Below are 13,598 nucleotides of genomic sequence, written 5' to 3' on the forward strand. Positions count from 1 at the left end.
GGGATGCAAAAGTCACATACCAAAAAAAAAAAAAATCAGCATTTTTTTCAGATTGTTCACGAGGTTTTTATTTTCATTCAACTGTAGACAAACAGCAGAGTTAACACAGCAGGAAGCAACTCCACACCAACCTTCCTCAAGTGGATGAAGAGTGATCAACTGAACAGGCCTTGACTATGTCACATCCCTGACACACGTCACCAATGCCTGCTGCTCACTTAAGCACAGCCACGCCCAGCAACAGTGGAGGAGCAGAGCAGGTGCTGATGGCCGCGTGGCCTTGCTGGGCACATCCGAGACCCAACTCTCTGTCTCAGGACAGGCTGGGGTGCAGAATGCAGAATCAGGGACACTGTTCTCCATTACAGAACCAAAACATCCCCCATAACGGACTAGTCTAGTGACTAGTCTAGAATCACGATGGGTAGCCAGTAAGAAGAGACCCAGCACAGCTGGCTGACTGCTCAGGTTGGGGAGGAAGCAGGGAGAAGGGGCCTCGGGACACTCCGAGCTTCACCCTACTTCCCAGACATCTACTCATACAGCATGGGCACGGAGTCATCCCACTTGGCCTGGTAACGCAAGCTGGCACTGGCGTCCCCAGCTGGTACTTTTTGCAGAAGGATGCCACCTTAAACTTGCCACAGTGGTCTCCTGAGTGGTTGCTGAGAATGGGCTCATGTCACTTAAGCGGCCAATCCTGCTCTAAACCAGCCAGACGCAGAGGTGGAGGCCTGTGCCCTTAGGAGACCCAGAGCCCACATAACCCAAGAGGACGGCACCACTGCTGATGTCGTTGCCCTTCATGTTGACCACCAGAAAGTGGTGCCACTCCCTGTATTTGGGGTCCTTCCTGCTGGGCGCATCAGGGTCTGTCAGGACCAAGGTATACAGTTTTCCTGGATCAAACCCATCCCAGGCAATGTTGGTGGGTCTGTTCTTAACGTGGGTGGGCACCAGCACCTTGCCCAGCTCATCCACCACCACACCGCCATAGGTGACCTTCAGAGGGTGCTGTGGCCGCTCTCCCACCTCCTGCAGGCTCAAGGGCCGGGACTACTTGTTGAGATTTACCGGCATGGAGGGGCCAAGTGGCATGATTGGGCCAAGGAGGATGAGTGGTACAGGCCAGGCGAAGTGCAAAGCTCATTCAGCCTCCAAGCCATCTGGCCAAAAAATCAGCATTTTAAGCACCAATAATGATCTTTTTGAAAGAGAAATCAAGTAAGAAATCCCATTCATAATAGTTATAATAAAAATGTAAATATCAGGAATAAGCTTAACCAAGGAAGTGAAATATCTATACCATGAACATAACAAAATACTAATGAAAGAAATCAAGGACACAAAATATCCATACTACCTAAAAGCAATTTACAGATTCAATGCAGCCCATACTAAAACACGAGTGATGGGGCCAGCATGGCGCTTAACAAACTAATCCTCTGCGTACAACAAGGACACCCTGTATGGGTGCCAGTTCAATCCTGTGTGCTCTACTTGCCATCCAATTCCCTGCTAGTGGCCTGGGAAAGCAGTCCAGGACAGTCCCAGGCCTTTGGTCCCTGCACTCAGATAGGAGGCCTGGAAGAAGCTCCTGGCTCCTGGCTTCAGACAGGCCCAGATTTGACATTTGTGGTTATTGGGGAATAAACTAGCAGACAGAAAACTCTATTTTTCCCTCATTAACTGCAGCTTTTATACACACACACACACACACACACACACACACACACACACACACAGACATGTACATATATACACACATTTACCTTTATTGGAAAAGCAGGACAGATTTACAGAGAGAAGGAAAGACAGAGAGAAAGCATACCATGACTGCAATGGCCAGAGCTGAGATGATCTGAAGCCAGGAGCCAGGAGCCAGGAGCTTCTTCCAGGTCTCCCACATGGGTACAGGATCCCAAGGCTTTGGGCCACCCTCCACTGCTTTCCCAGGCCACAAGCAGGGAGTTGGACGGGAAGTCGAGCAGCCAGAATTCAAACCAGCACCCTTATGGGGTGCCAGCTACTTGCAAGATAAAGATAAAGCAATTGAACCATCACTCGTGGCCCCTAAAAGTGACTTTCAAGTAAAATCAATCTTTTAAAAAGTGTTATTGCCACTCTTTAAAAAATTAGAGAAACAATCTTAAAACTCACATGGGACCAGGTCCAGTGCTTTGGTGTATCAGGTAAAGTTGCCACCTGCAGCATCGGCATATGGAAGCTGGCTTAGTTCCAGCTCCTCAACTTCCAACCCAGATCTCCACTAATGAAGGCATCAGAGGTGATCCCAAGTGCTTCGATTCCTGAACCTGAGCAGGAGACCCAGAAGAAGCTCCTGGGTTCTGGGCTTCTGTTCCAGTGGCCATTTGGGGAGCGAAGCAGCAGATGGAAGATTTCTCTCTCTTTCTCTCTCCCACACCCCTTCTTTCCCTCTCTCTCTGACTTTCAAATAAGTATTCTTAAAAATTCTTGTAGAACCACAAAAAAAAAATCCTTATTAGTCAAAGTGATTGGAGGGGGGAGCAAATAGGCTAGAAGCATTACATGTGATTTCAAAGCATATCACAAAGCTGAAGTAATTAAAACACCATGGTACTAGTATAAAAACCAAAACATAAATCAAGAGAACCTTGAAATAAATCCACATCAATTGATTTTTGTCAAAGGTGCCAAGAACACTTGTTGGAGAAAGGATAGCCTTTTCAATACTGTTTGCACAACTGAGCAATCTTACACTAAAGAATGAAATTAGATCCCTAACTCTGACCATATTAAAACAATCAACTCAAGATGGATCAAAGACTCAAATGCAATATCCAAAACTAAGAAACTGATAGAAAAAAACACAAAGGGAACTCTTCAAGACACTGGTACAGGCAGTGATTTCTTAGACAACACCACAAAAGCAAAATTAAGCAAATGGGATTATGTCAAATGCAAAAGCTTCTATACAGCAAAGGAGACATATTATTTTTGCTTATTTATTTACAGTCAAGAGATATCCAGCATAACAGGATAAAAATGTTTACAAGCTTCTTATCTGACAGATAATTAATACCCAGAATATATCAGCAAGTCAAAAAGCAAACAAATAAAGCTCAAACACAATTCATTTTAAAATGGGCAAAGGACCTGTACAATATTCAAAAGAATGTCATTAGCCTTTAGGGAAATCCATATCAAAACCATAATGAGATGCCACTTCACTCAGAAGCTACTTCACTCATGTTAGAGTGGCTGTTACCCAAATGACTGAAAGTAACAAATGTTGATGAGACATGGAGCAGAGGGAATTTTCACACACTGATGGTGGGGATGTCATTGTTATAGCCACAATGGAAAACAGTATTGAAACTCTCTAACAAACTAGACCTAGAACTGCCATACGATCCAGCAACCTATACTGAGCACATGTCCATAAAGCGGGGCATCACTGCATCAAAGAGATCTTGCCTAGCCATGTTCATGTTCATGCTACTGTAGCACTGTTCAGAGTAATTAATATCATATCATCATATCATCAGATGAGTGGATAACGAAAATTTGATATATACACACAACGGAATGCTATTTGGCTTTAAAAAGAAAGGAATTCCCTCATTGGCAGCAAAGTGGGTAAAACTGGAGGACGTCATATTAAATGAAATAAACCAGACACAGAAAGACAAATACTGCATGTTTTCTTTCATACGTGGGAGCTAAAATAAATAATTAAACAAAAACCTCAACCTGAACACTACATGGTGATCTCCAGATGATGGAAGGGGAGGAAGGGAAAGAGAGAAAGAATTTTTTTTTAAAACTGGGGAGAGGAAGCTAAGAGTGATGCATTTTTGTGACAGATATTCTAAGATGATGTTTTCAAAATAGGGAGATTGGATTAATTATGACAAAGATTATCACACAAATACAGATGTTAATAATAGGGGAAGTTGGAGGGAGGATATATGTGACCTCTTCATCCTCTTCATGAGTTCTGTTTTGTAAATTTAAAACTATTTTGAAATGGTTTATTTTAGAAAAGTCTGAAATTGATCAATCAAAAATAAAATAAACCCAAAAGAACTAAATAAAAAGCACTATACTTCTTCATCAATAAAATAGACCATAGCTCAAGGAGGTAATTATGCATAAAAGACAAAAGTGTACAAGTATGGAATGAATAAAAACAATCACAGATTCAAAATCATCAGAAAACTCAAATAGACACAGGACTTCTGATAATAAAGGTGAAAACCTGCAGTAGACAAAAGATTCCCTTGTAAGTATTGAGTTTTCAAAAATTACAAAAAATGGAAAATAGATAATTAGTAACAGAAATGTTGGGATAGTTGATAAATGATTATATTAAAAGAAGTCAGAATCTGGTATTTTAGGTGTGCATTCCAGCTATCTTTAAAGAACATATAATCCCATCAAATTACTCCAATTCATAAAAATTAAGGTTAGAAACTTCCCTGGTCACATCATGAAATCAGCATAGCTTAAAAGCCACAATGGGGAATTAAGAAACATTATCAAGTAATCATACTGATTAATATAGATGAAAAAACTCCATAATTTCATGAAATAGAATTTATTAGATTATTAAGAGTCACTAAGCACACACTATTCTATAAATTCAAAGACAGTCAAGTATAGGGAAAATCATAGATAGTACATAAAAAGATTAGAGGTGCAAGTCACACTATCATATCAGTGTGTTGTAAAGGGTTTAGATAAATTTAGCAAATTCTTTTTATAAGATTTTATTTCTATTGGAAAGGCAGATTTACAGAGGAGAGAGAGACAGATGTTCCATTCACTGTTTCATCCCCCAAGTGGCCACAATAGCTGGAGCTGAGCCAATCTGAATCCAGGAGTCAGGATTTTCTTCCAAGCCCACCATATGGGTGCAGGGTCCTAAGCCTCTATTGCTTTCCCAGGCCACAAGCAGGGAGTCAGAATGCAAAGTGTAGCAGCCAGGACACAACCTGGTGCCCATATAGGATCCTGGCTCGTGCACGCAAGGATTTAGCCACTGAGCCATAGCCTTAGGTCTAGCAAACATTTCTTTTCTTCTCTCTCTCTCAATCTTGTTTAAGTGAAGTAACACAGTGTGGATTTTAGATCTTTTGAAAGCAGGCATAATCATGGACTGCACACAGTCCTCAAAAGCAGTGACCTGGTCCTCCAGCATTCTATTCCAACATTATCACCTTCAGCCACACATCGCATCTGAAACTGTAAATTCTATATCCCAGGGGAACTCATGGAGAGGAACCCCAGCCCAAGCCATCTGCTTGAACCCATGTGACACTCTCCTCCCTCTCAATGTTTCAGATCAGTAAGATGGAAGATTCTGAAACAAGCCTGGGTGTTTGGGCTGACACCATGCAAGGTGTTCTTCCCTTTGTTGCCTCTTGTCTTTCTTCCTCCTTCTCAGATCCTGAGATCAGCATCATCATCATCATTACTGCCTGAAACTTCATGTCCTGTGGTGTCTTTCACATTGGCACTCACATTCCTGCTTACCCAAAACTCTCCTTACTCTAGAAAGCTGGCCAACATAAGAGTCGGTGTGACCATACTAACATAAGGAATGGCTCAAGTTGGCAGGTGGCATGTTAGGCATTGTCTCAAATACTTTGACACAGGCACATCATGTCCACACAGCTTCTGTCCACCAGGTAATTGTTGAGTACCTGGTGGACAGGTACCAGTGGGAATTTTCAGGTCTCCAAAGTCCATGGCATCAGCTGTAACTAGGAGCTGGGGATGGCAGATGAAAACAGGGCAGGTGGCTGACACCTGGTACTTAGAAAAAAGGCAAGCATTTTCTTATAATTTGTACACTTGGCAAAATAACAATAGGAAGAAATTACTCACTGCATGATGAAGAGGATTCATGAAAACACAATAGCAAATGTAATTCTAGAGTGAAATGTAGTGGTAGATATGCTATGGTTCTTAGTCATTTCTTGTCTTCACCTTGGGAGGACCATGCTCCTTTGCCACATTGGTACCAAGCCATCCTGGCACCATGGTTTGGTTGTCTGACTTGCTTTTTCCATGAATATGAGGGGAAAGGATGTAAGTCATATTAGCATTAAAGTTTCAGGATCCAGTGCTTTACTTGGCTGTTACTTGGCTGCTACTATTTCCTCTGTTAAAAAAAAAAAGGCAGATATCATTGAAAGACTAGACTTAGCCTGGATCCCAGAATGAGAAGTGGTAACAGCAAAGCAGCTCACTAGCATTTTTTTTTTTCAGTTTGAAGAACTTCCTTTAACATTTCTTATAAGACAAGTCTGGTGATGAGAAATTCTCCAAGTCTGTTTATCTTTCTCTAGCATAATATCTGAAGGATAGTTTTGCTGGGTACAGTATTTTGGGCTGACAATTATTTTCGTTCAGGGTGATGAAGATCTTGCCCTAATCCCTCCTGTCTGTAAGGTTTTGGTTGAGAAGTATGGAGCCAGGTGAATTGAGTCGCTTTTATGTGTTATTTCCTTCTTTTCTCTTGAATCCCTAAAAATCTTCTCCTGATCTTAAAAGCTATTTTTTTTGTTAAAGGTTTACTCTTTTTAAAAGGCAAAGCTTTTTTTTTTTTTAATAAGGCAAAGTTACAGAGAGAGAGGAAGAAACACAGAGGAGGAAAAAAAAAATCTATCTGCTGGTTCACTCCCCCAATGGCTGCAACAGCCAGGACTGGGCCAGGTCGAAATCATGAGCGAGGAGTTTTTCTCCAGTCTTCCTCTTGAGTGTCAGAGGCCCAAGCACTTGGGCTATCTCTTGCTGTCTTCCCAAGGGTGTTAGCAGGGAGCTGAATTGGCAGTGGAGCAGCCTGGGTATGAACCAGTGCCCATACAGGATGCCAAAGCTTCAGGAGATGGCTTCAGCTGCCATGCCGTGATGTTGGCTCTTAGATCTTTGAGGAGGAAGAGCTTCACTAATATTTCTTGGAGTAGACTTCATCGGGTTGAATCAGGCTAGTGACTATTGCCATTCTAGTTATATTTTTCTCTCAGTTTGGGAAATTTCCCACAGCTATTGCTTTGAATATACTTTCAATCCCTCTTGCATTTCCAAGTTTCTCTTGAACCCTGGTAACCGTTCTTCACACGTTGTCTCCAAATGGCCATAAACTTTCTGGATGCTTCTTGATCTTATTATATATATATATTTTTTGCCAGTTGTACCTTTTCTTCTCTTCTCTTCTCTTCTCTTCTCTTCTCTTCTCTTCTCTTCTCTTCTCTTCTCTTCTCTTCTCTTCTCTTCTCTTCTCTTCTCTTCTCTTCCCTTCTCTTCCCTTCTCTTCCCTTCCCTTCCCTTCTCTTTTCTTTCCTTTCTTTCCTTCTTTCTCTTTCTCTTTCTTTCTCTTTTTCCTTTCTTTCCTTTCTCACTTTCTTCTCTTCTTTCCTCTCCTGTCTTTTCCTTTCCTTTCTTTTTCTTTCTTTGAGGATGAGCAGATGTATATTTAAAACTTGAAGCAATAGCCTTATCTTTAAAAAGTGGTCAAGTTTTAAGACCAAGGAAGATCAAAAGGGCTAAAAATTAATAGCTGAAGTCTTACCATGAGCAAGGCTCGAATGTCTAGAGCATGACAGGCAATCAGATCAATGAAAGAGAAATTTAAAAAAGAATCTCTGGGCCCAGCACATTAGTCTAGTGGCTAAATCCTTGCCTTGCAACTGCCAGGACCCCATATGGGCATCTGTTTGTATCCCGGCTGCTCCACTTCCCTTCCAGTTCCCTGTCTGTGCTCTGGGAAAGCAGTGGAGAGTGGCCCAAAGCCTTGGAACCCTGCACCCATGTGGGAGACCTGGAAGAAGCTCCTGGCTCCTGGCTCCGGATTGGCTCAGCTCTGGCCATTGTGGCTGCTTGGGCAGTGAAGCATTGGATGGAAGATCTTCCTTTCTGTCTCTCCTTTTTTCTGTAGATCTGACTTTCCCATAAAATTTAAAAATAAATCTTATTTAAAAATGTCTTCACTATAGGTCGGTTACAAGGTTTGTTAGACTATATTAAAGAAGTGACTGCCGGGCCTGGTGCCGTGGACTAACAGCTGAAGTCCTTACCTTGAACGTGCCGGGATCCCATATGGGTGCTGGTTCTAATCCTGGCAGCTCTGCTTCCCATGCAGCTCCCTGCTTGTGGCTTGAGAAAGCAGTGGAGGACAACCCAAAGCCTTGGAACCCTGCACCATTACGGGAGACCTGGAAGAGCTCCTGGCTTCAGATCAGCTCAGCTCTAATCATTGCGGTCACTTGCGGACTGAATGAGTAAATGGAAGATCTTCCTCTCTGTCTCTATGCCTTTCCAATAAAAATAAATATATCTTTTTAAAAATGTGACTGCCTTAGGATAGTCCAGGCTGAAACCAGATTTACCTGCAAAAGTTCATATTATAAACATTGCACTACAGTAAGAATGCCTATCACTACCATCTTTCTTCTGGCTTTGAGTAAAGCTGAGAAGAAAGAGAGCTGTAACATGTGTTAAGCTAATGATTCCAAAGCATTGGGCTTTCAGTCCTTAAACGTATCATCCTTACCTCAGAGATAATTCTAGAATACCCTTGCTTCTTTTCGTTCTAGTATTTAATAAGCAAGACAAAAGATCCAATCTTCTTTCTTTTCATGAAATAATGAATATCAATTTGAAGTTCTTACTGCTGTTCCTCAGGCAACTAGATCACACTCTAACTGGTTATTTCCAATAACCAGTGTATGACTGTCTTCTAGTGAACCTGTAAGGCCTGCTATTCCCTCCAGCATGTTGATGTAGACATGACCCTGCTCCCATTTTACACCTGTGACATGGATTTGCAGAGCCAACAGAGCACGTCTCTGAGAAGCCCCTTCCATGGTGCTTTGAGTTCATGGGGCTGTTTGTGTGTGTGTCAACTTGTCTTCTTTCCTTTCATCATCTCATCCAACGTGGGCTTGAAAGTCTCTAAGTTCCTCTACACACACGTGCTGTACCTTCAGTGTGATGGCCAGTTCCTCTTTAGTGAGCACCCCTTCGACTGCAAAGGTCCCTTTGTGCCCTACTATCTCCAGTTTTTATATGTAAAAAAAAAAAAAAATCCCAGTGCCCACACAGTAGGAGCATCAGCTTCAACTCCTGCACACTCTCACCTTGCTTTACAAACTGGCACCATTTGGATGTCACTTGTGCCATCTGTGTTATCGGGACATAGTTCAACAAAGCCAAACATACGAATCAGTTGCCAATTTGTCCAAACATGTTGATAATCTCATGGCTTTTAGGAATGGGCTGGGTGGCCATCATCTGAAATGAATTCTTGGGACTCAGTTCCAGTCGCACTGGCTGATACAAACTCAGGAAGCCAGCCACTGAGTCCACATCCTGGCACCCTCTGGCCCTATCACCCATGAGCACTTCTCCTGAACTCCTGTGATCTGAACGTCCACCTCCTGGCTGGTCTGTGCCCTTGCCTGCACGTTTTCAAACAGCCTGTCTTTCAGCTCACTGATTTTTTTCTTCTGTTTCATCTATGCTGCTCTTGATGCTTTTTACCCTATTTTTAAATTTTGCTTAGTGTACTTTTCAGTTGAAAGATTTGTTTCATTTTGTCAAATTACTCCCATTTTCCTATCAAGTCTCTCTGATAGAGTAGTAAATTATTTTCTGTGTTGTCTTAAAATTCACTGAGTTGTCTCAAAACAGCTATTCTGAATCCCTTGTTCAGGCATTTAAAAATGACAAGTCCTAGATGGTTGTTTTCTCGCTTCTGAGTTTGTTCATTAGGTGGGATTTCCTGGAAGTCTCTGACACTTGTTGACACAGAACATTGTGTAGGCACTGAAGGATCACTTATGGTGATGTGGCTCCATTTCTGACTGTACTTGCAGAAATTCTAAGTGGTCTGTTTATTTGCTTTCAATCTAGGGAGAGCTCTACTATTTCAGCACTAGATGACGCTTTAAGTCAAGGCCTACCACAGGTCCACTGTTGATGTGTTTCCACTGTTTCCATCCTACTATTCTCCCCAAGCTGGGATTCATCCCAAATATGCAGTTGTTGTGTTCTTCAGAATGAAGTGGAAAACAGCTCAGAAAAGGTTAGTCTGTCATCATAAGTGTCTTGCTGGGTTTGGGGGTGGGCCTAGATAGCCGGTTTTGTGACCACCAATGCCCCAGGGCTATGTCACACCCAGAACTAGCTCATAGCTCACCACGGATGCTTGATGGTAAGACAGAAGCTCACCCTCCCATCATCTGTCTTCCCCTGAAATGGACTCACTGCCCAGTGCCACTCCAACCAGCTCCTGGTAATACTGACCAGAGCCACAAAACTCTTCTGACACTGAAGCATGTCCAGAGGTTCTGCCTACAGGCACTGGCCTAGGACTGGGGCCAATAGAATCCACTCAGTGTTGGAATTTAAGCAGTCTGATCCTTAGGCCCTACAACAGTTCTGTGATTCCTTGCTGTTTGATCAAGCTTGAAAGAGGGATGATAGAGATAATTCCTTATCTACACAGCCAGGTACTAAGTGAGTCACACCTTGGTCTCAGTGTCATTTGGTCCTATGCAATTTTAGGGGTGCCTTCTAGATCCATGTGACGCTGACAGTGATAAACACTAAAATGAGTCCATCCCACCAGTTTGCAAGTCTCTGCCCGACATGGGGACAAGCCTAAACACTCCCTCTGAAGACTCTTGCCTGGTGATGGTGACCATTAGGATCTGACTAGTGTTGGGCTTCACTAAGTCAGCACTCTGCCCCAAGTTACAATACTGTGATGCCTTGCAACCTGCCCAACGCTGGAAGAGGCAGTGGTCTTAGCTGCCCAGACAGGCACAGAACTGGAACACCTGAATCCCGGGCCACTGGCCTCCTGAAGTCTGGGGATACCTGAGGTCTGAGTCTGCCATAGCCAATCATAGGTCTCTACCTGATGTTGGGCAGGTCTAGAGGTGCGCAGGTGAGTGCTGGCCTGGAAGAGAGTTTCTAACACTTTCATGTACAAGGTCTCAGGGCAGTGGCAGGCTAGGCCTAGTTCAGACACTGGAAGGCCAAGTTTTAATCCCCCTCACCCACCCTGCTCTACAGCAACTGGAGTCTTGCTTGCTGCCAGCAGGAAGAACGGCTGTGAAGGCTCTCCATATTCAGTCTGCAGGTGCAGGCCTCTGCCCAGTTCTGGATTTTACCCTCTTGGCCTGGCTATGACATTCAAATCTTAACTTTCTTCCCAAATGAGTAATGTGTCTCTCTCCAGGCAGTGTGCTCCCTGGAGCTAGAGAGTGACATGGGTGATGCTCTCCTTTCTGTTTTCATCATCACAAATGTTGGTGTTGTTTTACACACTGAGATCTGTAAGCTGTCTTGGCAAAGCTTTTCTGAAGGTGACTAGCACATGAACAGCTCTTCAAATTAATGTCTGTGGGGAGGTAGGTGCCCGGATGTCTTACTCTGCTACCATTTTGTTTTCATCTAAATGGTGTCTTGATTTGCATACAAAAAGGCTCTTAAATTGACAAATGCTATATTAAAAGTAGTAAGGGGTCAGCACTGTGGCCCAGCAGGTGAGGCTGCCATTAGCAATGCTGTTTCAAGCCCTGACGGCTCTGCTTCAGAGCCAGTTCCTGGCTAATGAGCTTGGGAAATCAGCAGGAGATGGTCCATGTGTCTGGACCCTTGCCACTCCTGGAGGATACCCAGATGAAGTTACTGGCTCTTGGCTTTGGCTTGGGTCAAATATGACTGTTGTGGCCATTCAGGGAGTGAACCAATGGGCAGAAGATTCTTATTCTGTCTTTCCATCTCTGTCTTGCTGCACTTCAAAAAAAGAAAAGAAAAAATCTTAAAAACCAACCAGCTAGAAATTGGGATAATTAAAGGATAAGATTTGCACAAGACTACCAAAGTAAGGAATGATACAGAAATAATAAAGAGCTGGGAATTAGTTTTCCATATAGTTGTATTACTGATAAAAGTGATACTGTATTGTGGGGAAATCTAATTGCTAGTCTCCTTAGATGTGTTCCAGAAAGAAAATAAATCTGGACTCTCTAACATAAACTAGTTCCCACAATAAATTGTAAATGGATTTAAGATTTGAAAATAAAAAATAATAACTATTTCAGGAGGCAGGAATTTGACACAGTGGCTGTCACTGCATGGGATGCCTCCATCCCACACTCTAGTGTTTGCTTCAAGCTCGACCTCTGCTTCTGACTCCAGTGTTCTCCTCATGAGTACCCAGGGAGGCAGCATGGGATTATGTGTACCTCAATAAATACTGAAATCAAAGTCACTCAGCGAATACACTGAGTAAAAATTTTTAAATGCAAGTGATAGATTAAAAATTAGTATCTAAAATATGCAAATAGTGCTTTTACAGTTGAGTAAGCTCATCAAACTAGTGGCAAAATGGGTTAGATAGGAATAGGCAATTAACAGAAGTGTGATAAAACATTCAACCTTCCCCCATAAGGCAAAGAAATTGAGATGACAATTGCAATGATACCCATTAGAGTGGCAAAACTAAAAGCACAACAGCATCTGGTACCAGCAGAGATGGGAGTCAAGCCAAGAACATTCTCACATATCACTTGAGGACATGTGAAAGACCAATGCATGATCTCTTTTAAAACTTTAAATGCACACACAAGTCTACCCAGAATTCCACTCCTGGGAGTATATGTGCATGTGTGTGTTTGTGATCATTCCCAAATTGCAAAAATATACAAGCTGATAGTAAATCAAAAGTCTGTTACCATAAGAATAGCTGAATGAGCTATGATAATCTTCACAGTAGAATATTACATAAGAATTAACAATAATCTATACTACTTGACATGGCAGTTAATGTGGAGAATGCTGACAACTGAAAATTGATCTACTGCATAATCAAGCAATCCCATTCCTAGGAATGTATTCAAATGAAGTGAAATCTGCATGAGACAGCAAATTGCATTCCTATATTCATAACAGATAACAGCACAATCCACAAAGACATGAAAACAACCTAGACACCTGTCAAAAGAGAAATGAATAAAGAAACTGTGGTACATCTAGTCCATAAAATACTACACCACCATTAACAAGAAGGAAATTCTACCATTTGTAGCAAAATGGTCACAACTAGAGACCGTATTCTCATCATTGAACTGTATAATGGAGACTAGCTTACTGGAAACAGAAACACTGCAGTGTGCATGTCTGCTCCCGAGAAAGGTCATGAAGGAAACTGGCAAACATCTTGACAACTTGATACCGTCTATACTTACAATGTCATGATACATTTAAATAGCAGGATGTTGGAAAATACATTCTGAGTGTATACCCACTTCCATGTACATATATAAATACTATATAATCTATAAAATCTAATTATATATAAATAAGTGAGAGAGATTTACCAAAACATATTGAATCTTTTGATTCCATGCTTTTAAATGACTTTATTTCCTTTTATCTATTTTCTATTACTCTATAAAAGGGGTTTTAAGCATGCATGGAAAATGTGTACTACGAGAAAACCCTTCCATGAATTTCAACATTCTTTTGTACCAAAAGAATCTGATTTTCTGTGGACTTTTAAAATGTCCTTGTATGTATGACATATCAAAGAAAAT

General features: G+C 42.0%; 1 pseudogene across 1 annotated transcript; it reads right to left on the reverse strand.

Moving 5' to 3' along the window:
- Window positions 1-518: 518 nt before the first annotated feature.
- LOC121162488 lies at window positions 519-1,080 on the reverse strand (annotated as a pseudogene). Its single transcript, XR_005884799.1, has one exon. The product of XR_005884799.1 is annotated as a phosphatidylethanolamine-binding protein 1-like (transcript).
- Between the last annotated feature and the right edge of the window lie 12,518 nt (window positions 1,081-13,598).

Source organism: Ochotona curzoniae, unplaced genomic scaffold, assembly GCF_017591425.1.
Source record: "Ochotona curzoniae isolate NIBS_2020 unplaced genomic scaffold, NIBS_Ocur_1.0 contig_1014, whole genome shotgun sequence".
Taxonomy (NCBI): Eukaryota; Metazoa; Chordata; class Mammalia; order Lagomorpha; family Ochotonidae; genus Ochotona; species Ochotona curzoniae.